At 39.1% G+C, this 12,541-nt stretch overlaps 1 protein-coding gene across 3 annotated transcripts in view; it reads left to right on the top strand.

Annotated features, from left to right (window-relative positions):
* DOCK8 (dedicator of cytokinesis 8) overlaps positions 1-12,541 on the top strand; it is a 719,019-nt gene that overhangs the window by 65,216 nt on the left and 641,262 nt on the right. The window contains exon 1 of one of the 3 annotated variants that reach the window (XM_086961231.1): positions 11,662-11,734. The exons of the other annotated variants lie outside the window; for them this stretch is intronic. The gene's annotated coding sequence lies outside the window, so the exon portion shown is untranslated. Of the gene's footprint in view, positions 1-11,661; positions 11,735-12,541 lie in introns of those variants that run through there. 3 annotated transcript variants of the gene reach the window in all.

Raw genomic sequence — 12,541 nt, 5'->3', positions numbered from 1 at the left:
TCCAGGAGCTACAATAGGCGAGAAGGAGACAAAAAAGAAAAGCTTTGTGACCTTTTGCTGCTATAATCTCTGACTATATCTTTGTACCTATCTACATTGGCTAGAGGGTCATGCCCTTTCTGCCTCTGTTTGTTAGGCAGCTGGATGTAAAGCCTGACTCGTTACTTTATTTTACTTGTGGATTTATATAGCGCAGCGAATCATCCCCAAAGGGATCTCTGGGCGCTTAGTTCCCTTTTCATTGCTTCTCTACCGGCAGAGCCCAGTATCTTTGGTCCCATTCTTTTGTTATAAATTTATGGAGAAGCACACCTATGTTTGTTTGTTTAATACTACTTTCTTAATTCAAAATAATCACTTGTTTTGTACAAGCGTGCTGCTGAGGTGGCACGCCTGTCCGCACACCGTGCCTGAACAATGTACTTCCTAACTTGAGTGGACTGGCCACTCACCTCTACGCACTGTTGCTCTATGTGAGCTATTCACAACAATTTAGACTGCTGAATCATATTTTTCAAAAGATACTATAAACAGTGTAATCTTGAACATAAAACATGTGTTTTGCTTGTTAAACGTACTTTTCAATTTGATTGTAGTCATCAAAAATAAATCAATAGCATTTCAATTCATTTTCATACAATATATATACAATTTTCCATTTCAAGAATTATATAACATGCTGATGAAGCCCAAAAGTATGACACGTTGATGGAGCCCAATGCATTTTGAGTCTCAAGGGACTCTTCCTCAGGGGCATGAAACTGAATGTGTACATAACATGAGTAAACCCATAATGTTTTCAAAATTCTGATATAAACAGGCAATACAAAAGTTACTTTTCAAAATGAAGGTAAATATAACGAAAACGTGCAAAGTCCACCACCTCACCTCACTCAGTGAGAAACAATATTAGAATGTACTCACTCTCCGACCGGAGAAATGTGTGCTCCACCTATGAACAGTACCAGTATGATCAAAAACTGAGAGTCTTCAAGCTCTAACAAACTTATAAACACCTAACTAGACCGCGTCTTACCTCGGTCTCTTGCTCCGTTTTAACTGTGTACCAATAACTGAACCTCTGTCCAAGAAGACGGACTCTCCTCTCCTACAAAACAAAAACACACTGGGTAAACTCTCCTTCTCCTGGAACCCCTGTGCTTAACCCTACCCTTGCAGATCCATGTTACCTTATAGATGCCAAAACGGTGCTCGGAATTTCTCCGCCTGACTCCTATGCTGATCACCACGGAGTTTCTATGGACGTGTCCCACTACTCTTATCTGCCTCCATTACGCGCAAGCTGCAAATTCTTCCGCAATCGGGATAGAAAGCGGACTACCCTCGAATCCTGCAGGCCCGTTCCGCCATCTTGCCCTGGGCTGAAAACCAGTGTCCGAAGACAACCGATCTATTCTTTCGGCAAGTCCTGAGAGATTAGAGTTCTAGACACCACAATCCACATTCTACTCTAAGTAGAAATTCTATATGCAAGGAACCAGTGCCTAATCACAAAAAGCGAATGCAAAGAATAGTGAGTGAAAAATAATAATAAAATAGTATGTGAAATAAAAATAAAAATAAGAATAAGACATAATGATAAATAAATAAATCGTGCAGACCAAGATGGAAAATGCAAAATTAAAACTGAACACTTTGCACAAGTGAGCACTTTACAAAAATACATACATATTGTGTTAAATAATATGTATTTCAACAGTATACCGACAAGCATTTCAATGGTCAGTCTCAAACCTGCAAATGCATTTTACCACCGGTGCACCTTTTGTTTATAGAAAACATGAATAATCCATTTTTTCATTGAGCCCTTTTGGCTCCTGAGTACCTAGACTTTTGATCCAAAATATTTCTCTTTGGAGGAGGGATCTGGTAAGATCCTCACCTTCACATCGTTTGAGTTTCTCCAGGACTGAAAACTGTATCTGGGAAATGTTGTGCTTATTTTCAAGCCAATGTTTGGCAAGATTACTCTTGATATTGGCATTCCTTATGGTACTTTTGTGCTCTGATATGCAAAGTTTCAATTTTCGCTCTGTTTTTCCCACGTAGAGTTTTCCGCATGGGCATTTAATGTAGTAAATCAAGTTGTTGAAATTGCAGTCACCGTCATAGTGAAGTGATAAAGTTTTGCCCGTTTGAGGGTGATGTAAATTGGCCCCAACTATAACATTATTACAGTGGACACAATTCATACAACGTTTCATCCCTTTTTGGACGCGCTCTGAGTGGATCAATGGTGTGTTTAATAGTTCCTTCAAATTCTTTGATCTGGTATATGCAAAAATGGGTCTTTGTGAAAAAATCCCTTCAAAATCTGGTTTATGTTGTAAAAGTTCCCAGTGTCGTGATATGGTGTTTCTGATTTTCATTGAGCTAGTTGATAATTTTGATACAAATACATGTCTTCGCTGAATTTTCTTCGGTTTTTGTTTTAGAAGGTTCTCCCTGTCATACACTCTAATCCGTTCTTTCGTTTTCTCAAGAACACTTTCGGGATAACCCCTTTCCATGTATTTAGATTGCTGAACTGAAGGTTCAAATGTTTTTTCAAATCCTCAGGCTCTGAGCAAATCCTTTTTATCCTCATGTATTGAGACATGGGTAAACTATCTTTTAGATTTTGCGGATGGAAACTCTGATACAAGAGTGAATTATTCACGTCAGTGTTTTTTCGAAATACCTCTGTGCATATTTTTCCATCCTTTAATTTGATAGCCACATCCAAGAATGAAATTTCACAATCACTGATGGTATGAGTAAACTTGATTTGTTCAATGTGAGTATTGAGTAAGTCAATCTTCTGTTCCAAGCTTTCTCGGTTCCCTGACCATAGCACAAAAATATCATCAATGAATCTTTGGTACAGAATGCTTTTGTCTTGCCAATCTTCATCACTGATAATGAAGTCTGATTCGAACTTCGCCATAAAGGTATTGGCGTATGCTGGGGCCCCAGCAAATCCCATTGAGGTTCCGCTCTGTTGCAAAAAGAGTTTAGAATCCCACTGGAAATAACTATGGTACAAACAGAAGTGTAACAATTCGAGAATAAATGTTTTTTCTGCTCTGATATCTGTTTGATTCAACAGAGCCCATTCTACAGCTTCCAGTCCTGATTGGTGCGGGATAGATGTATATAGAGATTTAACATCTATTGTGCAAAGTAACAAATTTTGAGTGGTGGGAATATCCTTGAGTTTTAGAAGAAAATGGTTTGTATCCTTGATGTAGGAAGGCCAGTTCTGCACAAACTGTTGCAAGAATATATCAATATATTGACCAAATGGTTCAAAAACAGTACCACATCCTGTTACAATGGGTCTCATAGGTGGATTGTATTTATCCTTGTGGACCTTGGGGAACATGTATAGGCGAGGGCGCCTCGGATATTGTACTGTGAGAAATGTTTTGTAGCTGTCGAGATGTAACCTAATTCATGTGCTTGATCCAATATTGTCTTTAAAGTGAGTTCCAAGTCAAGAGTCGGATCTTCATCTAATTCCAAATAAGTGGTTTCATCAGAAACATGTTCTTGAACTTTGCTTAAATAGAATTCTTTATCCATAATGATAATTGCTCCTCCTTTATCAGCTTTTTGGATAAATATTTTTTCATTCTTTTGTAAACTTTTCAAAATGTGTCTGTCATAATCCGATAAATTCTTTGTTCTGGTTTTCTTAAAACTCATTTTGTCTAGGTCGTTTCGGACTGATTTTTCAAATGCAACCAAAATTTTGTGCGAAACTGGTGATTGGAATTTGGACTTAGGTTTAAACTCCATGAGTTCTGTCGGTTCTTTATCAGGTTGTTTGGGAACCACATTCGTAAAAAAGTGTCTTCGTCTTAGGACTCTCATAAATTTAAAGAGAGCTACTTCACATTCCAAAATGTTTGTGTCGTAAGTGGGAACAAAGCCCAATCCTCTGTTTAAAACTCGTAGTTCATCAGTTAATTCCGTTTTAGATATATTTATCACTAAATTTGTTTGCTCCTTGTTCTTGCTCCTTCTTTTACCTCTCCTGGTTTTGTTTTGGGTTTTCCTGGTGGTTGGCTTAGATCACCGACCTGGGGAAAAGAAGATTTAGATGTTCCTGAGGCTGAGACATTTTCTGCAGTTTCTATTGAACTAGATGTCCCCGCTATTTGAGTTTGTGCTGATGGTCTGTTTGCACTGAGATCAGTGTCTGACACTAGACTTTCTTCAGAAGTTGTTGGTGCTTTCTTTTTTGTGTAAACTCGTCTTTGAGAGTATACCTCAGCCCAAGTGTAGACTTCATTTAGCTTGTAATCAAGCGTATCTCTTTTGAATTTTCTGAGTTTGCCCTCCTGGATTTCTTTAGAGTGCTTATCCAGTGTGGTATTAATATCATTCAAAATTTTCTCCCAGTCTTCCTTGTCCATCCTGTCCTCTAAGTTTTGTTTGATTTCTTCAATTTCATTCGTTAATTCAGTGATAACTCTTGCCAGTTCTTCAGGATTAAGTCCAATGAGCACTTATTCAGGATACTGTGCCATTTCTCCATAAACTCTTTATTCATGTGAAATCTATATAACATCGGTTTTATGGACATTCTCAGTCCTCGTGGAATTCTCTTTACTCTGTGGTACTGCACCAGAGTTGATGCATGAAGTCTCTGACTGACTTGTCGTTTAGCCAAAAATTCTAGTTGTTTTAACTGCTGAACAATTGTGTTGCCTTGCACATCAGGAGATTGAACGTCTTGTATTAAAGAGTAAATATCAGTTGCTTGTTCTGATGTATAGGCTAAGGTTTTAGCCCTGTTATCTGTGAGACTGGAAATTTGATCATAAGACATGTTTTTCGATGGTGGGTGCTCTGCTCCTTCGGACAAAGTAACAAAATGTTCTAAATTTATGGAGAAGCACACCTATGTTTGTTTGTTTAATACTACTTTCTTAATTCAAAATAATCACTTGTTTTGTACAAGCGTGCTGTTGAGGTGGCACGTCTGTCCGCACACCGTGCCTGAACAATGTACTTCCTAACTTGAGTGGACTGGCCACTCACCTCTACGCACTGTTGCTCTATGTGAGCTATTCACAACAATTTAGACTGCTGAATCATATTTTTCAAAATATACTATAAACATTGTAATCTTGAACATAAAACATGTGTTTTGCTTGTTAAACGTACTTTTTAATTTGATTGTAGTCATCAAAAATAAATCAATGGCATTTCAATTCATTTTCATACAATATATATACAATTTTCCATTTCAAGAATTATATAACATGCTGATGAAGCCCAAAAGTATGACACGTTGATGGAGCCCAATGCATTTCGAGTCTCAAGGGACTCTTCCTCAGGGGCCTGAAACTGAATGTGTACATAACATGAGTAAACCCATAATGTTTTCAAAATTCTGATAGAAACAGGCAATACAAAGGTTACTTTTCAAAATGAAGGTAAATATAACGAAAACGTGCAAAGTCAACCACCTCACCTCACTCAGTGAGAAACAATATTAGAATGTACTCACTCTCCGACCGGAGAAATGTGTGCTCCACCTATGAACAGTACCAGTATGATCAAAAACTGAGAGTCTTCAAGCTCTAACAAACTTATAAACACCTAACTAGACCGCGTCTTACCTCGGTCTCTTGCTCCGTTTTAACTGTGTACCAATAACTGAACCTCTGTCCAAGAAGACAGACTCTCCTCTCCTACAAAACGAAAACACACTGGGTAAACTCTCCTTCTCCTGGAACACCTGTGCTTAACCCTACCCTTGCAGATCCATGTTACCTTATAGATGCCAAAACGGTGCTCGGAATTTCTCCGCCTGACTCCTATGCTGATCACCACGGAGTTTCTACGGACGTGTCCCGCTACTCTTATCTGCCTCCATTACGCGCAAGCTGCAAATTCTTCCGCAATCGGGATAGAAAGTGGACTACCCTCGTATCCTTCAGGCCCGTTCTGCCATCTTGCCTTGGGCTGAAAACCAGTGTCCGAAGACAAACGATCTCTGCTTCGGCAAGTCCTGAGAGATTAGAGTTCTAGATACCACAATCCACATTCTACTCTAAGTTAAAATTCTATATGCAAGGAACCAGTGCCTAATCACAAAAAGCGAATGCAAAGAATAGTGAGTGAAAAATAATAATAAAATAGTATGTGAAAGAAAAATAAAAATAAGAATAAGACATATTGATAAATGAATAAATCGTGCAGACCAAGAAGGAAAATGCAAAATTAAAACTGAACACTTTGCACAAGTGAGCACTTTACAAAAATACATACATACATATCGTGTTAAATAATATGTATTTCAACAGTATACCGACAAGCATTTCAATGGTCAGTCTGAAACCTGCAAATGCATTATACCACCAGTGCACCTTTTGTTTATAGAAAACATTAATAATCAATTTTTTCATTGAGCCCTTTTGGCTCCTGAGTCCCTAGTCTTTTGATCCAAAATATTTCTCTTTGGAGGAGGGATCTGGTAAGATCCTCACCTTCACATCGTTTGAGTTTCACCAGGACTGAAAAGTATATCTGGGAAATGTTGTGCTTATTTTCAAGCCAATGTTTGGCAAGATTACTCTTGATATTGGCATTCCTTATGGTACTTTTGTGCTCTGATATATTGCAGGAAATCAACACCCATGACTCCAGGAGCTACAATAGGCGAGAAGGAGACAAAAAAGAAAAGCTTTGTGACCTTTTGCTGCTATAATCTCTGACTATATCTTTGTACCTATCTACATTGGCTAGAGGGTCATGCCCTTTCTGCCTCTGTTTGTTAGGCAGCTGGATGTAAAGTCTGACTCTTTACTTTATTTTACTTGTGGATTTATATAGCGCAGCGAATCATCCCCGAAGGGATCTCTGGGCGCTTAGTTCCCTTTTCATTGCTTCTCTACCGGCAGAGCCCAGTATCTTTGGTCCCATTCTTTTGTTAGCCTAACTGTAAACCCTGCCTCTCTACTACAGGCACTTTCTGCCAGACCTGCACTTCTCAGCCTCGCTGTCCCATACTCTGAATGCTATGCTCAGTCTTTCTGCTCCTCCTGCTTACTGCATGAGCCTGACCTCTGTGTTACTCTCTCATGTTACTCAGATGGCAGAGTGTGTCTTATATTCACTCTTCCAATTTCAAACAAATTTCAAAGGGCGCAGAAGTTAGCCACTAAGCTTCTTTCTCATGTGTAATGTTTGACCTCTCTGGCTCTCCACCCTACAATAACTGTTGCAGATCTTCTCTTCTACGTTTAGGTCTGGTCTACAGACATTTTCAGCTAACTCACCAGCTTCTTGTAATCAAAATCTGAATTAAGAAAATACCTATATAGAGGGGCATTCGATCGGCTCTGTTCATTCATTGGTTTGTTAATTTTACAATCACCTTTTCAAGATCACAGCACACAGCATGAGTCAGTGGTTCAGTCCACTTAATCCGTAATCCCGTTTGCACTATGAGGGAGGACATTCTCAGTGCACAAATAAATAATGTCCGCGTTTTCACTGAGAAGCTCTGCCTTCTGGGACTTCAGACACAGAAGTAAAATCTGCAATCTGATATCTGTAAGCAAGCCCGGAGACAGGATATGGCATAATGGCCAAAGCTTCCGACTTTGAAAATGGGGAACCAGGTTCGAGTCTCAGCGCCAACTCAACATCCTTCTAACTCTGGGCAAATCACTTAATCTTTCCATACCCACACAAAATGAATGTGTCTTGTGTAAAGCGCTCCAACTCCTTCGGGATTAACTTGTGCTATATAAAAGCTGCAACAAAAACAAAGGTATATTGTGCTGGGTGGGGGAACAGCAAGGGCCTGGAGAGGGAACACGCAAACACAGACAACGAGATGGAGCAGAGGACAGAGCCAGCTATGAAAGATGCCCTGTAGATTGACTCAACAAAAAAGATACCAAGCATTGGTAATGTAATAGTTCTTGCACTTATGTTAGTTTAAGCTATTGGCATTGTAAATGAGAAGGCATTTTATTTATGTTTCACTAACCAAAAAAGGCATTGTCATTTACAGTGCCAATAGACCAAACTCTCATAAATGCGAGACATGTTGCATTGCAAATGCTTGTTTGCATGTGCTACACTGAACTGATGCGGACCGTGCTGCAAATTAATTAAATAAAGTAGTGCCGCCGCTAAAGTGAAAGCGCACCGGGCTGCAATAAGGAAAGACCATTAAAGAAAATAGTGCTCACCCAATAAATAACAGAGACCGTGTAACGAGTCAAGTAAAAGGTCCAGTTGTTACAGGCGGTAACAAAATGGAGACAAAGCTGTACCAAGGCGGGACTAACAAGCCTATGTACAAATCTGAAGCCAGCATTTTCGAAGGACAATGACACAAACCAATGACAAATATGGGCGGAGAGTGGGCGTGGCTTCCAGTGCATAACCTAATGCAGCATGCCTTGCAGAGCGACTAGTGCATGCGCGCTGCCGCTAGGCTCGACCTAAAAATAGCACCCAGAAGTGCGAGCAGCTTAAGGACACAAGTACAAGGGCCATGCTCCAATGGACTGTCACATGCAAGAAGAGGGAAGTGCTGACTGCAGAGCTGACCAGCAGAAAACAAGCAATAGATAGTGGCTTTTAAACCAGCCAGTGGTAAATAATGGGTGTCCTCCAAGCCCACTAACAGTGAACAACGTCTCGAAGAGACAGCGCATACACTGTCTACATGAGACCTAAGAAGTACACTCTGTGGTAGGACTGGTAGGAAAATATTTTAACTTGCTACTATCTTTTCCTTTCCATTCCTTCTACTTAACAAAAGTTAGTAATCCTAATGTACTTAAAAGGTTTCAGGTTCCAGTAATTCAAAGCCACTAGTACAATTTCTGTGAGCCAAAAACAACATATTGTTCTGTGATGTGCATTAAAACGAACATGGGTTTCTATGCTTCTTCCAAGTATATCCGCCTGCTAGAAAATACCTGTACTATTCTATTTAAGCTATTTTAAATGTTCATTTCTATTTATTTTACATTTTTATTGCAGGCATACAGTGGCCCCATTTAGACAGTGGCATGATTTTTTGTGTTAAAAATAAGAACAATATTTAACCTATGCTCCAGCTTGTGACAGCAAGAATTATTTGCTTTGACAATGTTCGTTTTTGCAGGTTCGTTACAGACCTCTTTATTTGTCTATGGCAGACAGCATTGTAACCAGTAATTTAACATACACATGGTGGGCTTCGAGCCGGCTGCTTTGTTGTAAATAATTACAGTTCGCTTTGGGTCTATTTTGCTCATGATAGGATGGCTTGGTTGTCTTTTTTTATGTGTTTGTCACACCCTTTGGGCATTTATGTTTCACCCTGATTTTTGATCGTAAATTGCCTGAAATGGCCTGACCTGGTTTAGAGAACCAGGTTCATTTACTGCTGCATTTCTTTCCTTTCATCAAAGGGAGGAGGGAGTACTACCCTTGAAATGTTGACAAAGGTCAGAAGCAGTGACTGATAGAAGTGTAAACGTTTCAACCATAGTGAGCTAGCACTGAAAAATGTATTTAGAGTGGAATAAATGGTTTCTCCACTTCCCCACTCCTCGAGCATTCTTGGTGCCCGCCACCTGCTTCTGCCAGCACTGTCATATCCAGTGTTTCCTGAATTTCTTTGCAAGCATTGGCCAAGATGAGAGCCATGAGATGCCCTCTTTGAACATTATTGTACATACTTACAAGATGGGCTCCTACGTGGCATCTAGATGCAATGTGGCAGCCATTTTGGAATGGTATAATCTTATTTTCTATAATTATTATTATTCCATATCAAGATAACTGCCAAGCAGCGCCTGCATGCAACATGATGGTTGTCTTAGAAGTATACAACATATCAATTCAAGATGACCTCTCATTGCTTTTGACCTTTTCAAATGCTTGCGCCACAATTTTACGCACACTGGCAAAGCCAGTACCGACAGCAAACTAGCATTGGCAAAGCTAAACTGATTAGCTTTGCCAATGCTTGTTCACTTTCAGCTGCGAGCAGTGGAGGTTCCCTCTGGACGGCGTTCTAAAGGAGAGACTTATCATGGTCCCTCAACAAATTGTAGAATAACGAACTAACCTCCACGCAGCAAGACTTCTGAATTTACTAAGATTATTACCCAAGCCTTGGAGCGTGACATTGGACTATACCTCATGCACTATATAGAAAGACGGGTAAAGTGACCTAGATTGTTAGGATCGTTCCCCCCCCCGGATTATTCTATTTGGACCCATATTGATTGCGTAACTTTCGATTTCATCCATACCTATACTGGGAGACAAGACTCGTGTTAAATCAACACCCCCTCATAATATCCTTTGCCTTGAAAAAGTCTCCATGAGACGAAACACGTGTCGGCGGTGTGAGCTAGAAAACTTTTAATGTGTATGAAATAAAGAATTTGAAGCCCAACATCTTGTTTGGATCCGTATTTTGGAAATCTACTTTCTGCAAATGAACTTTACACTTACTGAAGTGAAGCATAACTATCAATGGAACAATTTGCTCCATTGACTTTAGAACTTGTGAATGATAATAACAATTGTTTGAAATGCTAAACAATTTTGAGAGTGCTTGACTGACCTGTTTTTTCTTGGTTCTTGATATTAGCAATCTTTGCTAGTTTTGACACCCCTGGTGGTGGGTGTATAATAGGACAACAGTGCACCTCGTAGAAATATACTTATAAAATTGACATTACACGTAGATATGTTAGAGTGAGAGTTGTACTAACATAATGTGCGGACGCTTTGTCTCCTAGAGAAACACTACCACCAAATCCCTATATATAAGCTTGTTTCACTTTCATATCTGCTGTACAGCCTGTTCTTTCAGAAGATCTCTTGTTACCAGAATTTCCCATGGCAATTTGACGATTGCATTGTGAAAATCCCAAGTATAAGAAAAACTCATGGGGTTAATGGTTAGCACTACTATTGAGGGGCACTTGTTCAAAAGTGGCCATGGATGGATACATCTATTGGAATCCTGTAGGCTCCCTCCTTGGAAAAAAATCTGTGACCCCCAAAGCTGTTTATGGTTGGCCATTCCACTCTTGGCATAAAAAAGGTGCTGTGAGGGCTTGCCAAAGAGTAGACTATTCTTCAAAAGAGAACTGTAAGGAAGTGGTAAAGGGCTATGCTTGGGTCCAGTTTTCAACTTTGAAATAGATGAACATCAATAGGAGTCTCAAATATACGAGTAATATTTTATTTGTAAAACAAAATGCATATTTAAAAAGAGTTATTTAGTGTTAGTTGGGCAATATTATTTTGCATGTAATAATGAATTAATTCGCTGACCCAGACTTAATGGAAACAAGCACGAGTGCAAAAACTGGAGCATTTAGAAAGTATATACCTGCGTCCTCAAAGGCGAATTAAAGTTTGTGGCCATTGTGTTCATTTTCATTCCTCAAAGTAATGCTCAGTCACTCAATATAAAGTCACTTTTTGGAATTGTGACACTTCTGCAAATTATTCAGATCAGGACCAGAGATAGGTGCAAGAGGGGCCTCAATTTCTGTCTGTTTCTGCATGTCCTCCGTGTTTTACTTCCTTGTTCTCAAACTCTGTGGTTTTGTGCTGACTTCCTGTGGTTATTGTCAGAAAGTAGGTAGCGTGTTGTCGTGTTCTGGTGTGTTCGATTTGACTTCCTGCAACCGCCATTTTGTGCGTCATCCGACTGAAGCACATTTCGTCTGCACGGCTTTGAGAGGTACGGTTTAAAATAAAATTTGCTTCATTGGATGTTTTTGAAGAGAGCCACACATTTTCTTTTGGTTACATAAAATAGATATCACAGCGTACATAAATATGTAAGGTACTCTTAAATTATGTATGTGAATTTGCATTTGTTTATTCAGTTACAAGTGGTTGCAAAGCCAATAAGCCTGGTGTTGGCTGCTGCTGTTCTGACTTTGCCAATGCTTATTTTGTTTGTGAATGGTTTTGCTGAAGGCATGCATTTTATGAAAAAAAGCCTTTTCTAAAAGACTCTATCTAATGTATAACTATATATTTTCTATAAAAGCACAAATTGCAACCGTAGGTCCTGAGACTGAAGGAGATTAATTATTGCGGGATGTACACATTGTTTAAAAACAGAATGCCATCATTCACAGTTTGATAAGCTAATCAAAGGCTGACACTGTGCCCTATGCAGTAGCTGTGGCGGGCTGAACAGACAAAATGTCTTGGCTAGCCTCGGACCTAAAAATAACAAAATAACAAATTCATTTACATTTATTCTAATGAACTAGCTTTCCTATGCATTGACCCATTTGAACTCCGTTTTTATACAATAATGTAAAATATATTATTTAATAACTTATCTTTATTCATCTTTGAATTAAATAATAAAACATTGAGGGAGAAAATAGCGTGCTCTGAAGTATTAAAATTATTTAAAAATGATAGCGTGCCTTTCATTGTAAAGCTAAACTACCAGAAGTAGAGATTATTTTCCTTACATTGTCTGTTTCACTTCGTGTTCACTTTCTGTATAATCACCCAGTTGTTGCTC

The sequence above is a fragment of the Lissotriton vulgaris genome, chromosome 3_1 (assembly GCF_964263255.1).
Source record: "Lissotriton vulgaris chromosome 3_1, aLisVul1.2, whole genome shotgun sequence".
NCBI classification, from domain to species: domain Eukaryota; kingdom Metazoa; phylum Chordata; class Amphibia; order Caudata; family Salamandridae; genus Lissotriton; species Lissotriton vulgaris.
Note: the sequence above shows the minus strand (reverse complement) of the source record. Positions and strands in the feature narration are given on the sequence as shown.